General features: G+C 45.7%; 1 protein-coding gene and 1 pseudogene across 1 annotated transcript in view; both read left to right on the plus strand.

The window, feature by feature from the left end:
- The window catches only part of LOC124568955 (NGFI-A-binding protein homolog), a 350,306-nt gene that overhangs the window by 133,010 nt on the left and 202,013 nt on the right, over positions 1-15,283 (plus strand). The window lies entirely within an intron of this gene.
- Positions 6,241-6,358, plus strand: LOC124555401 (annotated as a pseudogene).

The raw sequence follows: 15,283 nt of genomic DNA on the forward strand, positions 1-15,283 counted from the left end.
TTGGTGGTCTGCACGTTCACGGGTAATAGTTATAGATAGGCTCTGCGGGGCTAAACATCTCTGAAAACTCGCAAAGGGAATGTTGCAGCATTCTAAAACTGCCTATTCTGTAGCCAGAAGGTTAAAAAGAATCGACTCAAAATTTTCTTCCAGTTGTATTTATTGCTGTAAAAATATTATATGCCATCCATCTCTAAGCTAATTCGCGTCATCAGACACCTTTACTTGCTTAAATCGAGAGAAGGAAGAAGAATAAAAATAATTCTGTATTGAAAAACTGCAGGGGAATTATATGAAGGGTTAAGGACAATAAACAATGTAAAAATCTCAAGTGAAAAGATTGGGGTTTTGTGACGGATGATGAGCTCTTCTGTGGGAAATCTTTCTTTATACACATAAAAATTTCAATCTTATTTTCCTGTTTAAAATCGATTGTTTTCGCATTTATGTAGTGTAGAGCCCCTCACAAGTCCATTGCCACATTGGTGGGGAAAGAAAGTGGATACGCAGTAAATAAGTACGTGATTGAACTGCAAAAGGGCACGGAGAAAAGGAATAATACAGAGAGGACGAAATCGTACGAAATAAAACTGCAACAAATTAATGTCTACATCTTTCGGGATGTTGAAGTAAGAAGCAGAGGAAAGGAGAGTACTTCTTCAGATACAACGACAACGCTCAGAGACGAGCCACAAAAAGCAGTCGCCGAATAAGTATTTCAACCGCGGCTGGCGTCCCTGACCGTTAGTAATACTGCTATGGGGATGCCTTCGGCAGCACAAAAACTGCCTGTATAAATTTCAGTGTGTTGTTACCGGAGAAAATAAGACACTGAAAAGCCGTTGCTAGCCGTTATGTGTGTGTAGTCGTTATTTCGAGGTAAACGAAGCAAGCTGTGAATGAAAAGAGAGCGTCTAAATACTGTTGCCGCGCGCGTGCAAGACCTCCGGAGAACAAAAAGCGGTCTCTGTTCAAGTGAGCGCGTGGCAGCGACTATACGAAGGCCATGTTGAAAAGAAATTGGTGGGACGAGAAGGTGGCGAGGGGAAGGGGCGACGGAAGGGGGTAAAAACTTTTGTCCGCACTACCCTGCAAATCCGCTGGCGATATTTAAAAAGTGGTAGTGGGGCGCGGAAGCTCGAACGTCCCCTCGTTAGGGTAGGTTAGGGAGGGGAGCCTTTTTCATTGGTCGCGGCGAACAAACCGGCAGAGACCGTCCCCCGCTATTGGCGAATGCGACGGGTGGTGGGTCGGTCGGTCCGAGGGGGCTGCGACCCCTCGGCTAGTGCGAAAAAAATGCAGCCCCCTTCCACGTCCCCCCCCTCCCCCCCCCCCCCCCCCCCCCCAGGATGACGTGTGCGGCGTTTTTGCCTGCTGGCCACGTCGCGAAGTGCCCGACCCGGAACTCGCGATAGTTTTTTGTTTTCGGCCAGAGGGCGCGCGGGTAATTATGAATACGCGCCGCGTCTGTCCCGTGTTTCCCCTTTCTTTTATTTTTTTTTTTACCTCACTGGCTGCTGCCAGGTAGCGTACGCCGATATGCATATGCTCGGCCGATAATGAGAGGCCGACTGCTTTCCTCCTGCGAGGCGGGACTGTTTTTGCGGACGTCCGCCGTTGTCTTCGGACCTGTCTTCGGCCGGTCCCAGGGCGACGCTCGTCCTCTCACGAGTTTTTCTAGCCGTGGCGTGCTTTTGTCCGCGTGGACCGGTGGCTGTGTTTAATTGCTGGCGCGAGAACTGCATCTTCCCACGGGGCAGTGCTCCTCATCGCCACATACTACGCCAGAGGCGTCCTTTTCTTTCGACGAGTTCCGTTTGTACCTGCCTTTGTCTGTCGTGGATAACATTCTCTGTATATGCTGCACGTACACCTGACTTGGAAAAAAAATCCTCTCCCCACATCCGTCTTTCACACTGGATAAGAGCCGTTTGTAGCCGAGGGCGATGAAGAATTCTCAAGACTTGACGTACTACTATAGCGAATACTATAACTTTTCGTAGGGACGGTTTGTTGACCAATAGGGTGGAATAGCATTTCAAAATTAAACAATGTCTATGGTTACATAAATAGAGCGCAATGAAAAAGTAACGGGAATTTTTGGTTTGCTTAAAGAATTTTTATTTATTTATGAACATCAACTTTGTGCCCTTAAAAGTAGTCCCCCTCAGATATAGTACACTTGTGCCAACGCTTTTTTGCAATCATTTAGGCACTTCTGGAACTCGTTTTTCGTTATGGTGTTCATTACTGAAGCGACTCTGTTTTTATCTCATCAGTGGTTGCAAAACAACGTTCTTTCGTGGTTCTCTTCAGCCTCGGGAATAGAAAGAAGTCGTAGGGCGCCACAGCTGGCGAATACGGTGGCTGAGGCAGCGTAACTGTTATGTTTTTTGCCAAGAAATCACAAACAGGGATTGGGGTGCGAGTGGGAGCATTATCGTAATGCAGTTACCACGAATGGTTTTGCCACAATTCTGGTCGTTTTCTTTGGATTGCTTGACGCAGACGGCGCATAGTATTCCTTATTGACAGTAGGAGAGGAACTCATGATGCACTAGTCCATTGTAATCGTAGAAAACAGTGAGAAGAGCCTTCACATGTGATCGAATTTATCGAATTTTTTTAGGTCATGGCTCTTCAGGCAATTTCGATTGGAACGTTTGGGCCTTGGTTTCGACGTCATATGCATATAACCATTTTTCGTCACCCGTTGTAACCTTCTGTAGAAGTTATCGATCATTGACGACTTCATTCAGCTATTTCTTGATGCAATAATTTACCAACAGCCGTATGTGTTGCAGAAATTTATTTTATGAACTTCTTATGTTCTACCAGTTTCGGCATTACATTGATGCCATCTTCAGGCCCCGACACGTCATAGTCGTAAAATCGCTATACACGGAAGTAGCCATATAATAGGATCCGTCAATCAAATCGTTATGCAACAGCTCTTGGTGGCCAGGCGACACAGACTGAGACGCCTCAGTCTGTGTCGCCTGGACACCCAAGAGCTGTTGAATAACGATAACCGTACCAATCACATACCGATGTTAAAACAAATTCCGGCTACCTCGCTTGATCCGAAAGCATGTTAGTGACATCTTAAGCCTGGACCATTGCCCTCATCTATGAGAGGTTTTCCGGCCGGCGTAGGAACATACGGGATGTATTTTATGCCTTACATGTCATGCATCAGGGAATCACTATGTTAGTCCCTGTTAGTTGATTTGTATGGACATTCTACGCAGCTCAAGATAGGTCTGTTGTCCTGAAACCTGGTTGTGTTTTTCTTTTATTCAAAAACAAAAATTTGTTACGATGTACCGAATGTGATCGACCATGATACAGACGTTTAACTCTCGTTAGCTTCGAAATTCATCAGTGGTGTGTGTTCCATGCCCAGTCTGCGAGCTCTCGGGAACAATATTGGCATTCAGGGAATTCTCCTAAGTTGATAACGTTTAGATTTGACACCGCTTGGTGGCACGAGTACGAATTTCGCTGCTTACTTAATCAAAAGTGTTCTGCTTTGTTCCCACGACTGGACCTCGTTTCAGACGACCCACCTAAAAATCTGGTGTGCTCACGGTATATCGGCGTCAGCGACGAGCAGTTCTAACCATCCGATCGTGGACTCAGTCTGCCATAAACATGCTTTGTTATGTGTTCTAAATGTTGTGGAAGCTCTGATAGCTGAATTTTCAATGCTGTGTGTCGTTATGGGTCGCTAACGGAAGCATATGCAAGAAGGCCTCTTCGTCTCCGCTTTTCGCTGAGCGCTTCACTGTGCTAGAAATCTCACTCACGGCGGAGCGCCGCTTACTGTTCAGTGCAGACAGATAGCCGTTGAGATCCGAAATGGTAACTTCTCATTCCCAACTAAAAGTCCTCGGTGTCACACGCCATCTTGCAATTATTGCATATACATGAAGTTAAAGACATTCCAAGCCCTCCAGGAATTTGAATTAAAGTAGTTACTGTTTGGGTCTATGAACACAATACGTCGAACGGCTATGATTAGTCGTACACATAAAGAATGTCATAATTTACACGAAACTTTATGATTACTTTCATTGCTTCTTAGCTTCTTTTCTCAGGACGGTGTAAGTGCTATGCTTTCAATTTAAACAATTTGAAAGCTTGCATTACTGCATTGTAAGTACTCTTGGAAAAAATACGAGTATACCTAAGAGGACAGGTAAATTGTATTTTCTCATCTTTATAGCATAAGGTCATAGAAAGCTCATTTGTATTTCATTGCAAGAGTCATTCCGGTTCTGGCAATGCAACAATAGTGTTGAAAGCTCAAGTGAGCGTTGTCGAAGACAGCTTTGTAACAAACCTAAAGCGGCTCTTAGTGACTTCTTTCATAGATCATATTTATGATAAACACAACTAAACATGTTTGCTTAAGCACTTTTTGCACATATACGCACGCATGCACGCACGCTCGCACACACGTACAAGTACACGTACACAGCCGGCCGGTGTGGCCGACCAGTTCTAGGCGCTTCAGTCTGGAACCGCGCGACCGCTACAGTCGCAGGTTCGAATCCTGCCTCGGGTGGGCTAGTTAGGTTTAAGTAGTTCTAAGTTCTAGGGGACTGATAGCCTCAGATGTTAAGTCCCATAGTGCTCAGAGCCATTTGAACCATTTTTTTAACACACACACACACACACACACACACACACACACACACACACACACACACACGCACACACACACACACACACACACACAAACGCCCTCACGCGCTCGCGTGAGCGCTTGCATGTGTCAAAGTTCATGTATAATACAAGAAGAAAACTTAAGTGTAAACATTTGAAATGGGTTTCTAATAGTGGTTCGGCTCGCTGTAGTGATTTATTTCGTTGAATAGATTGGACATGAGTATGAGAGTTACAATCTATTGCAAATTGGAGCAATGCGCTGACGAATGCTTTAAACACCGATGACCTAAGAACTCATTGGTGCAGTGAGCTGGATTGTTGACAAGAATTAAGAGCTAAGACCAGAAGGTGTTGTCAGTATTAATGATTAATAAAAACAAATCCAACTAGTGTGATATTTTGCAATTATTTGCTAACCCAAGCTACAAACTAATCGGAACAAAATAGCCAAGCCATCTACTTCTAGACTCCACAAGCCACATTACGATGCGAGGCGGAGGGTGTTTGTGGTGGCCACTCTCTGCCCCCTGCTTCGCTCTTCTGCTGACGAATGGCGCGTGGGAACAGTGTCTGTTGGTGAACGTCCGATGTTTTTCGTCATGTTCATTTCACAAGACGTATGCGGGAGGAACTTAATTTGTTTGCCAATTCTTCCACAACGTACTCCTCGGAATTTAAATAGTAAACCTTTCCGTTGTGGACAACGACTCTGTTGTAGCATCTGTCACTGGAGTTTGTTGAGCTTCTCCCTAATTCTCTTACGCTGACAAAAACAATCGTTATCACGAAAGAGTTTTGCTCTGTGTTGCATCTTGCCTGCATTAATCCAGCCCGATACGTATCCCAGACCGACGAGCAAGACTTAAGAAGCGGTCAAACAAGTGTTTTTAAGGCATTTCTTTTGTAACTGAATTAACTTTCCTTAAGATTCTTCCAGCGGTTCCTAGCCTGGAATTTGCTTTTGCTGGACTTCGTTTCACGCGGTCATCCCATTGGATCAGCGATCGTCAAACCGCGGCCCACGGGTTGATGCAACCAGAATCAGTTATTATTCCGGTCCGTGGTTCTCAGCCGTATTTTATAATTTTATAATAACGTGCATTAAATAACCAACAGACGAATCCACAAATGTCGAGCTTCTGCTGTTTCCTTGCCCAGCAACAAAACAAAAGTAAAGGAGCAGTAATAATTTAAAACGACGTTGGTGGATTCTGCGGTTTACCTCTGCGTACCGGTCAGCTGCTATGGCATATATATTGACACGAAAGTAACATGGATCCGTGAACGCGCATTATAGAGCCACTCATCTTCAAATACGATACTCATTTGAAGCAAGGAATATGAAATTAAATCAAGGCTGCTGTAATACAATGCTATGAGTAGAAGAAGAGTGACATTCGAAACGTTTGTTAAACATCTGTGATCGTGTCTCACCTTGCATAATGCACGTTATCATTCCTATCACCGCGTAGAAAACCTTTTGCCGTCAAAACAGCTTCCAGTCGTCTCGGAAAGGATAAATACAGGTCCTGTACTGTTTTGGAGGGAATCTTATAATATTCTTGGGGCAACGGCCTTGCCTCAGTGGATACACCGGTTCCCGTCAGATCACTGAAGTTAAGCGCTGTCGGGCGTGGCCGGCACTTGGATGGGTGACCATCCGGGCCGCCACGTGCTGTTGCCATTTTTCGGGGTGCACTCACCCTCGTGATGCCAATTGAGGAGCTACTCGACCGAATAGTAGCGGCTCCGCTCACAGAAAACCATCGTAACGACCGGGAGAGCGGTGTGCTGACCACACGCCCCTCCTTTCTGCATCCTAAGTGAGGGTGACACGGTGGTCGGATGGTTCCGATGGGCCACTTGTGGCCTGAAGACGGAGTGCTTTTTTATAATATTCTTCCTGCTAAATAGTGGCAAGCTCAGGAAAGGATGTTGGATGTAGATAGCGATCACATGCCCTTCTCTCCAAAGCAGGCCACAAAGGCTCAACACTATTGAGATCTGGCGACTGTGGTGGTCAGGGGACTTGCGCCAGTTCACCCTCGCCATAATAAAACCAGTTCTGGAAGATGCGAGTTTAGTGAACCTGATCCCTGTCATCTTGGAATAAAGCATCACCATTAGGGAACAAATATTGTAGCATGGAACTGATCAGCCAAAATGGTCACATAATTCTTGGCAGTCACACAACCTTGCGACCTAAGCATGGAACCTTGGAGTACTAAGCTATGGCTGCCCGGTCCTCACCGAAACCCGCTATATTTTATTCTTGGGACGTAAACTCGGCCAGAAGTTGGAAACCGTGTGGAACAAGACTCATTCGACCAAATGACTTTCTCCCTCTGTTGCGTATTCCTTGTCTTATGACTCCGGCACTACGTCTTCCTGTTAGGGACGTTTGCATCACTTATGAGTGGTTTTAGGAGTCCAGATCGCCCTGCAGTTCCATGCTTATGGAGCTCCCTTCGCGTTGCTTTGGTACTGACGTATTCGGGAATGCGACATTCAGTTCTGCAATGACTTTTGCAGCTGTAGTCCCCTTATTTTTCGTCGCAATCCCCATCAATGACCGTCTGTCGCAATCATTCAGCACATACTTCCCCACGTGTTGTGACATAGCGGATGATGTTTTTACGCTTTCCCTGTATGCGGTATAAATCTCCTTTATGGTGCCTCTTGAAACAGCAAACACTTCGGGTTAGGAAACCATTCAACGTATGATCACCAACAATTTTCCCTCATTCGAATTTACTTATCTCCGACATAATGCACTCACAACTACACAGAACATTGTTCTAACTACGGCTGACATTTGCAACGTATTGAGGATATCGCGCAGGTGTCATTCGTGATCGAATACAATAGCGCAACCTTCAAGTTTGACTAGCTTCTGTATTTATATTCAAGCATATATTTCTCGCGGTGTTTCCATATTTTTATCTAACAACTGTCAGTGCAGTTAGTGTCATCATCAATTAAACAGCCGCTCATACGGACAGCACAACAGCAGTTCGTCCGGCAATTACGGTGTCTTATATTGCTTAAGGTGGCAGCAATTTGGAAAAGAGAACAGTCTACATATACATCTACATTTATACTAAGCAAGCCACCCAACGGTGTGTGGCGGAGGTCACTTTACGTGCCACTGTCATTACCTCCCTTTCCTGTTCCAGTCGCGTATGGTTCGCGGGAAGAACGACTGCCGGAAAGCCTCCGTGCGCGCTCGAATCTCTCTAATTTTACATTCGTGATCTCCTCGGGAGGTATAAGTAGGGGCAACCTCATCCAGAAACGCACCCTCTCGAAACCTGGACAGCAAGCTACACCGCGATGCAGAGAGCCTCTCTTGCAGAGTCTGCCACTTGAGTTTGCTAAATATCTCCGTAACGCTATCAGGCTTACCAAATAACCCTGTGACGAAACGCGCCGCTCTTCTTTGGAACTTCTCTATCTCCTCTGTCAACCCGACCTGGTACGGATCCCACACTGATGAGCAATACTCAAGTATAGGTCGAACGAGTGTTTTGTAAGCCACCTCCTTTGTTGATGGACTACATTTTCTAAGGACTCTCCCAATCAATCTCAACCTGGCACGCGCCTTACCAACAATTAATTTTATATGATCATTCCACTTCAAATCGTTCCGTACGCATACTCCCAGATATTTTACAGAAGTAACTGCTACCAGTGTTTGTTCCGCTATCATATAATCATACAATAAATGATCCTTCTTTCTATGTAGTCGACACGAAGTGTTTCGTTCCGGATGAGGCCGACTTTTAACGATCAGTTCTTCATGGCCGGCGACCTTACTATAGTTAGTCTACTGAGAACTCATACCATACCAATTTATGTGGTTACCAGTTAATAGTAAGATCCGTACATATGCGGCCCCAGGTGTCGCTCTACAATGTCAGTATTGGCCCTTGGACAAAGAAGTTTGACGATCATTGCTCTGGGTGGCTACTCCTAGGTGTGTTACAGTAATTACTGCTTACAGCAATTTGTCCCCAATACTGTATCTGTACAGTATTTTCTCTGTTCCTTTTTTTTCAACTTTGTGTTATAAAATTGATCGATAAATCGCAGTAATAAGACACTGACCCCTTACGCCTTAGGCCATGGGTTCGAATGTCTGTTCCCTCAGTCTGGGTTACTACTGCATTTTCCTGAATCATGTCAGAAGAATACCGTGACGGTACGCCTCTCTCTTCAACGTGTAACTGAACTCTTGTCCTGCTCCTAGAGACCAGAAAATAGTTTCAAGTGACGTTGAACTCCAAATTTCCTTCCTTTATTTTTAATGAACTACGAAGGACTACTGTTAGGTGATATATGCCGGGTGATCAAAAAGTCAGTATAAATTCGAAAACTGAATAATCACGGAATACTGTAGATAGAGAGGTACAAATTGACACACATGCTTGGAATGACATGGGGTTTTATTATAACCAAAAAAATACAAACGTTCAAAAAATGTCCGACAGATGGTGCTTCATCTGATCAGAATAACAATAATTAGCATAACAAAGTAAGACAAAGCAAAGATGATGTTCTTTACAGGAAATGCTCAATATGTCCACCATCATTCCTCAACAATAGCTGTAGTCGAGGAATAATGTTGTGAACAGCACTGTAAAGCATGTCCGGAGTTATGGTGAGGCATTGGCGCCGGATGTTGTCTTTCAGCATCTCTAGAGATGTCGGCGATCACGATACACTTGCGACTTCGGGTAACCTCAAAGCCAATAATCGCACGGATTGAGGTCTGGGGACGTGGGATGCCAAGCATGACGAAAGTGACGGCTGAGCACACGATCATCACCAAATGACGCGCGCAAGAGATCTTTCACGCGTCTAGCAATATGGGGTGTTTTTTTTTCTTGGTTCTAATAAAACGCCATGTCATTCCAAGCATGTGTGTCAAAAAAATGGCTCTGAGCACCATGGGACTGAACTTCTGAGGTCATCAGTCCCCTAGAACTTAGAACTACTTAAACCTAACCAACCTAAGGACATCACACACCTCCATGCCCGAGGCAGGATTCTAACCTGCGACCGTAGCGGTCGCGCAGTTCCAGACTGTAGCGCCTAGAACCGCTCGGCCACCCCGGCCGGCGCATGTGTGTCAATTTTTACCTCTCTTATCTACATTATTCCGTGGTTTATTAAGTTTTCAAATTTATACTGACTTTTTGATCACCCGGTACTTCCAGGTAATCTGTTAGTAGCATCCGAAAGACAATTATGCATGCGTTCCTTTGGTTACTAGATTATTATTTTGATTCGTAACATTGCGTTTGCAACAAGAAGGGTCTGTCCTAACTCCTGTGTCATATAAGCCACTGATACTACGGCATCTATAACTACACCTCGTGCCTTACTGATAACACAAAAAAAGGACACATTAGTAACGGACAAAGCACAAGACAGAAAGAAAGTATTTTCCTCGCTCTGCATCTGATCCGTTGCGTAAACTTCGTGTACGAAGATTTTGGTCGCCAACACTCATTCTTACCACGTACCGTTTGCGCATGGAACAAGGAAGAGAGGAACAGATAGTGTATCAGAAGTACCCACCGCCACACACCGTAAGGTGGTATGCGGAGTACCGTTGTAGAAACGAAATTTTAACGCCGGCAAAAACTCCGAAACTCCGGCCGCACCCCAGTCAAGAGTTTTGGGATGCGACGAGATTGGTGAAGCGACCGTGATGAGGTGCTGCGGTATGCAGAGAGGCGTCCTTGAGGGTCCGGCGGGCCTCACGGGGCGGTCGGGACGGCCTCCAGATTCCGTGCGCTATGCCGCCGCCGCCGCCGCCGCCTCCGGCGTTCCCATAAGCAACCGGTCGGTCGGCCCGCCACCGCCACCGCCACCGCCACCGCTGCGGCGCCTGTCTGCCGTCTGGGCGCGTTTTTAGCGCCGCCTCTCCGCGCCACGCCGCTCTGGCCGGCCGCTTTTTGCGGTCATCACCTGCGCACAGCGCGCCGCCGCTCACCGTAATATGGCGCTGGCACTGGCGCTCTCCAGATTGCGCGCTGCGCCTCTCTAGGTCCCCACCCTGTCGCTGCGCCACTTTCCCCGTCCTGTTTCGATACTGATCCTATTCATTTTCGAGTACGACGTGCTAGGCAAACTATTCGAATTTTCATAAATTGGGGGGAAAACTGAGTTGAAACGTCCTGGCAGATTAAAACTGTGTGCCGGACCGAGACTCGAACTCGGGACCTTTACCTTTCGCGGGCAAGTGCTCTACCATCTGAGCTACCCAAGCACGATTCGCGTCTCCTCCTCACAGCTTTACTTCTGCCAGTACCTCGCCTCCTACCTTCCAAGCTTTACAGAAGCTCTCCTGCGAACCTTGCAGAACTAGCACTCCTGAAAGAAAGGATATTGCGGAGACATGGCTTAGTCACAGCTGTGAGGACTGGGCGTGAGTCGTGCTTGGGTAGCTCAGTTGGTAGAGCACTTGCCCGCGAAAGGCAAAGGTCCCGAGTTCGACTCTCGGTCCGGCACACCGTTTCAATCTGCCTGGAAGTTTCATATCAGCGCACACTCCGCTGCAGGGTGAAAATCTAATTCTAAAAACTGAGTTGAACTGAACCTACTGATACCGGATTTTGTCTTCGTCCCGCAACGTGAATAAGATGTGGCATGTGATGTCATATGTGCGAAAACAGGAATAGAACAGACCACTGACAATATATTTGTTTTGTGTTTTTGGAATGCATGATGTCTCACTGAACTGTAGCGTCGCCCGATGTCTAGATTAGATTGAAACATGACAGTCTCACTGTGAATGAGCGAAGTGGTATCGAATGCTTCAGTTAATCCAAAAATTATAATAACTTTGCAACATCCGTATTGATTTCTGTTTTATATGTGATTAGGTCATGGTGTAAGGAATGTTTCGTGCCTGATGTTTCGTCTTCTAATGCTTGAGACATGATCAGAGACTATAGAGGCGTAACTGGTTGATTTTTAAACTTAAATAAACATACCAAGCCGAGTTGTTTGCACGCAACCGCGTAAAGGTTGGATGTTACATCATGGACCTTGTACTGCGGAAGTGTTTGCGTTGTTTGCTTTATATAGAACTGATATGGTCCACAACATGTGTAATTGCAAGCCTTCTTCTTTCCTATTGCAGTCTTTTTTCAAAAATATCTATTCCCTTTCTGTTCATGCTCTGAGAATTTGTTACCAGTAACTTCGATCAACACTCGACTACTACGGCAGTGCTCTATGGGAATACCTGGAGGGCTGGGTTGGGTTGTTTTGGGGGAGGAGACCATACAACGAGGTCATCGGTCTCATCGGATTAGGGAAGGACGGGGACTGAAGTCGGCTGTCCCCTTTCAAAGGAACCATCCCGGAATTTGCCTGGAGCGATTTAGGGAAATCACGGAAAACCTAAATCAGGATGGACTGACGCGGGATTGAACCGTCGTCCTCCCGAATGCGAGTCCAGTGTGGAATCCCTGGAGGGAAGAAGGCCTTAAGGAAGTTTAGAGAACTGGCGTTTGAGACTGACTGAAGGACGACCCCAACAGCAGTTGTACAGAATCGACAGTCTTCAAAGGGGGATAGAAGATGAATATCAACAAAAGCAAAACAAGGATAATGGAATGTAGGCGAATTAAATCATGCGATGCTGAGGGAACTGGATTAGGTAACGAGATACTTAGAGCAGTAGACGATTTTTACTGTTTGGGCAGGAAAATAACAGATGGTGGCCGAAACAGGGACGATGTAACATGTATACTGGCAATGGTGAGAAAAGCGTTTTTTATGGAGAGAAACTTGTTAATATCGAACACAGGTTTAAGTGTTAGGAAGTGTTTTCTGAAGGTATTGGTCTGAAGTGCAGCCATGTAGGGAAGTGAAACATGGACGATAAACAGTTTAGGCAAGAAAATAATAGAAAAATTTAAACGTGGTGCTACAGAAGAATGCTGTGGGAGTTTGGATGGACAGACCATGTAACCAATCAAGAGAATGGAGAGAAAAGAAATTTGTGGCATAACTTCATTAAAAGAAGGGATTGGTTGATATGGCAAATTCTGAGACATCAAGGGATCACCAGTTTAGTATTGAGGGAAGCGTGGGGAGCAAAAATCGTAGAGGCAAACCAGGAGCAGCAGATTCAAAAAGTTGTAGGTTGCAGTAACTAATCAGAGATTATTCAGAGATGAAGAAGCTTGCACAGAATAGAGTAGCAATCTTCGGATTGAAGACCAAAACAATGCAAGGACGACAAAGACGAGATAAGCGAAATCAGGAAGCGTATAGATAACTGTTTTCTCCTCGCTTCATTTGCGAGTCGACCAGGAAACGGAATAAGTAGCAGTAGTAGAAGGCACTCTCTACCGTGCACCGTATGGAGGCTTGCCTAGTATGTATGTAGATGCGGGTATGTCCAGCAGTAAGAGACAAAAAATTAGGCACGGAAACATGTGTTAGACGCCGATCTGTTGCCAATAAAACAGAAATCTTTAAGGATATAGAAACCGGCCGTGAAAGCCTGCATTCTAGAGCTTTTGGTTACGTAAATAAACAGATTACTGGGAATCAATATTACTGAGCAGACAGTGGGTCTTCTATACTGTTCGTCGACTGGGAAGTGGTGAAAAAACTTGGTACCATTTGGAAACAATTACTTAATAATTAGGTACGGCACCGTGCAAGATGCAGAATAATCAGTGTGATCATACGACTAAACTAGTAAGCCGTGCTTGACCCAGAGGCTTGCACAGTAGGTACGTCGGGAATTAAAACTGAGCTCCAGTAGAGTAGTGCCACTCCAACAGGCGCCCTTACACAGCGTAGCCAAAATTAAACTGAAGATGTTTACGTGTATGACTTGAATTAAGTTATGCTACATGTTACATACTTCTTACTAAAGATTCTCGAACGGGCCACCGTTTACGTCGATACAGCGATTGAACGATATATCGAATTTGAAGAAACGCATGGAAGATCTGTTTGAAGGATGGCGGCAATAGTATTCATAGTATTAATCGTGTCGCTCTTCTAATGTGTGGGGATGACCTGAGTACACTTGACCCTGAAACGTTCCCAGTAAACACCGCAATAAAGGGAGAGAGCAGCGTTGTCTTGGATACCAGGACATTTGTGTGTGTTTACTTCTTTCAACTGAGCGAATATTTCACTAACATCGTGCCAAAGTTGTATGGGCAGTGTGTGCTGTCGGCTCCTCTCGCTGAAACACAGAATGTCCCAATTACACTGAAGATCCGAAAAACTGGTACACCTGCCTAACACAATGTAGCGCCCCTGCGAGCTCGTAGAACTGCCGCAACACCACGTCGCATGGACTCAACTAATGTCTGAAGTAGTGCTGGAGGGAATGGACACCATGAATCATGCAGGGCTGTCCATAAATCCGTAAGAGTACGACGGGGTGGAGATCTCTTATGAGCAGCACGTTGCAAGGCATGTCAGATAATCTCAATAACGTCTGGGGAGTTTGGTGGCCAGCAGAAGTGTTTAAACTCAGAAGAGTGTTCCTGGAGACACTCTGTAGGACTTCTGGAAGTGTGGGGTGTCACATTGTCCTGTTCGAATTGTCTTAATCTGTCGGAATGCACAATTGACATGAACGGATGCAGGTGATCAGACAGGATGCTTACGTACGTGTCGCCCGTCAGAGTCGTATCCAGACGTATCAGGGGTCCCACATCAATCCAAGTGCACACGCCCCACACGATTACAGAGCCTCCACCAGCTTGAACAGTCCCCTGCTTACATGCAAGGTCCATGGATTCATGGTGTTGTATCCATACCCGTACACGTCCATCCACTTGATACAATTTGAAGCGAGACTCGTCCTACCAGGCAACATGTTTCCAGTCATCAACAAACCAATGTCGGTGTTGACGGGCCCAGGCGAGGCGTAAAGTTTTGTATCGTGCAGTCATCAAGGGTAGACGAGTGAGCCTTCGGTTCCGGAAGCTCATATCGATGATGTTTCGTTGAATGGTTCGCACTCTGACACTTGAAATCTGCAGGAATTTGCGAAGGGGTTGCACTTCTTTCACGATGAAAGATGTCTTTGGTCCCCTTCTTGCAGGATCTTTTTCTGGCCGCAGCTATGTGGGAGATTTGATGTTTTAGCGGATTCTTACATTCTTGAAATGGTCGTACGGGAAAATTCCCGGTTCATCGCTACCTCGGAGATGCGGTGTCCAATCGCTCGTGAGGCGACTATTACACCACGTTCAAACTCACTTAAATCTTGATAACCAGCCATTGTAGCAGCAGTAACCGATCTCACAACTGCGCCAGACACGGGTTGTCTTATGTAGGCGTTACCGACCGCAGCCCCATATTCTGCCTTTTTACATATCTGTTTTTTTGAATATGCATGCTTATACCAATTTCTTTGGCACGTCGGTGTGTTCCTAATCTGTTTCACTTACGTTGTCGTAAAATTTTAATTTTGGCCGCACTGTCTGTTTATTCCGTGTATCATGGCATACGAAATGTTAATCATGTTCTGCTGTACCCAGATATGTTGGTTGGTTGGTTGGTTAGGAACCATCCCGGCATTTGCCTAGAGCGATTTAGGGAAATCGCGGAAAAC

This window comes from Schistocerca americana, chromosome 1 (genome assembly GCF_021461395.2).
Source record: "Schistocerca americana isolate TAMUIC-IGC-003095 chromosome 1, iqSchAmer2.1, whole genome shotgun sequence".
Lineage (NCBI taxonomy): Eukaryota > Metazoa > Arthropoda > Insecta > Orthoptera > Acrididae > Schistocerca > Schistocerca americana.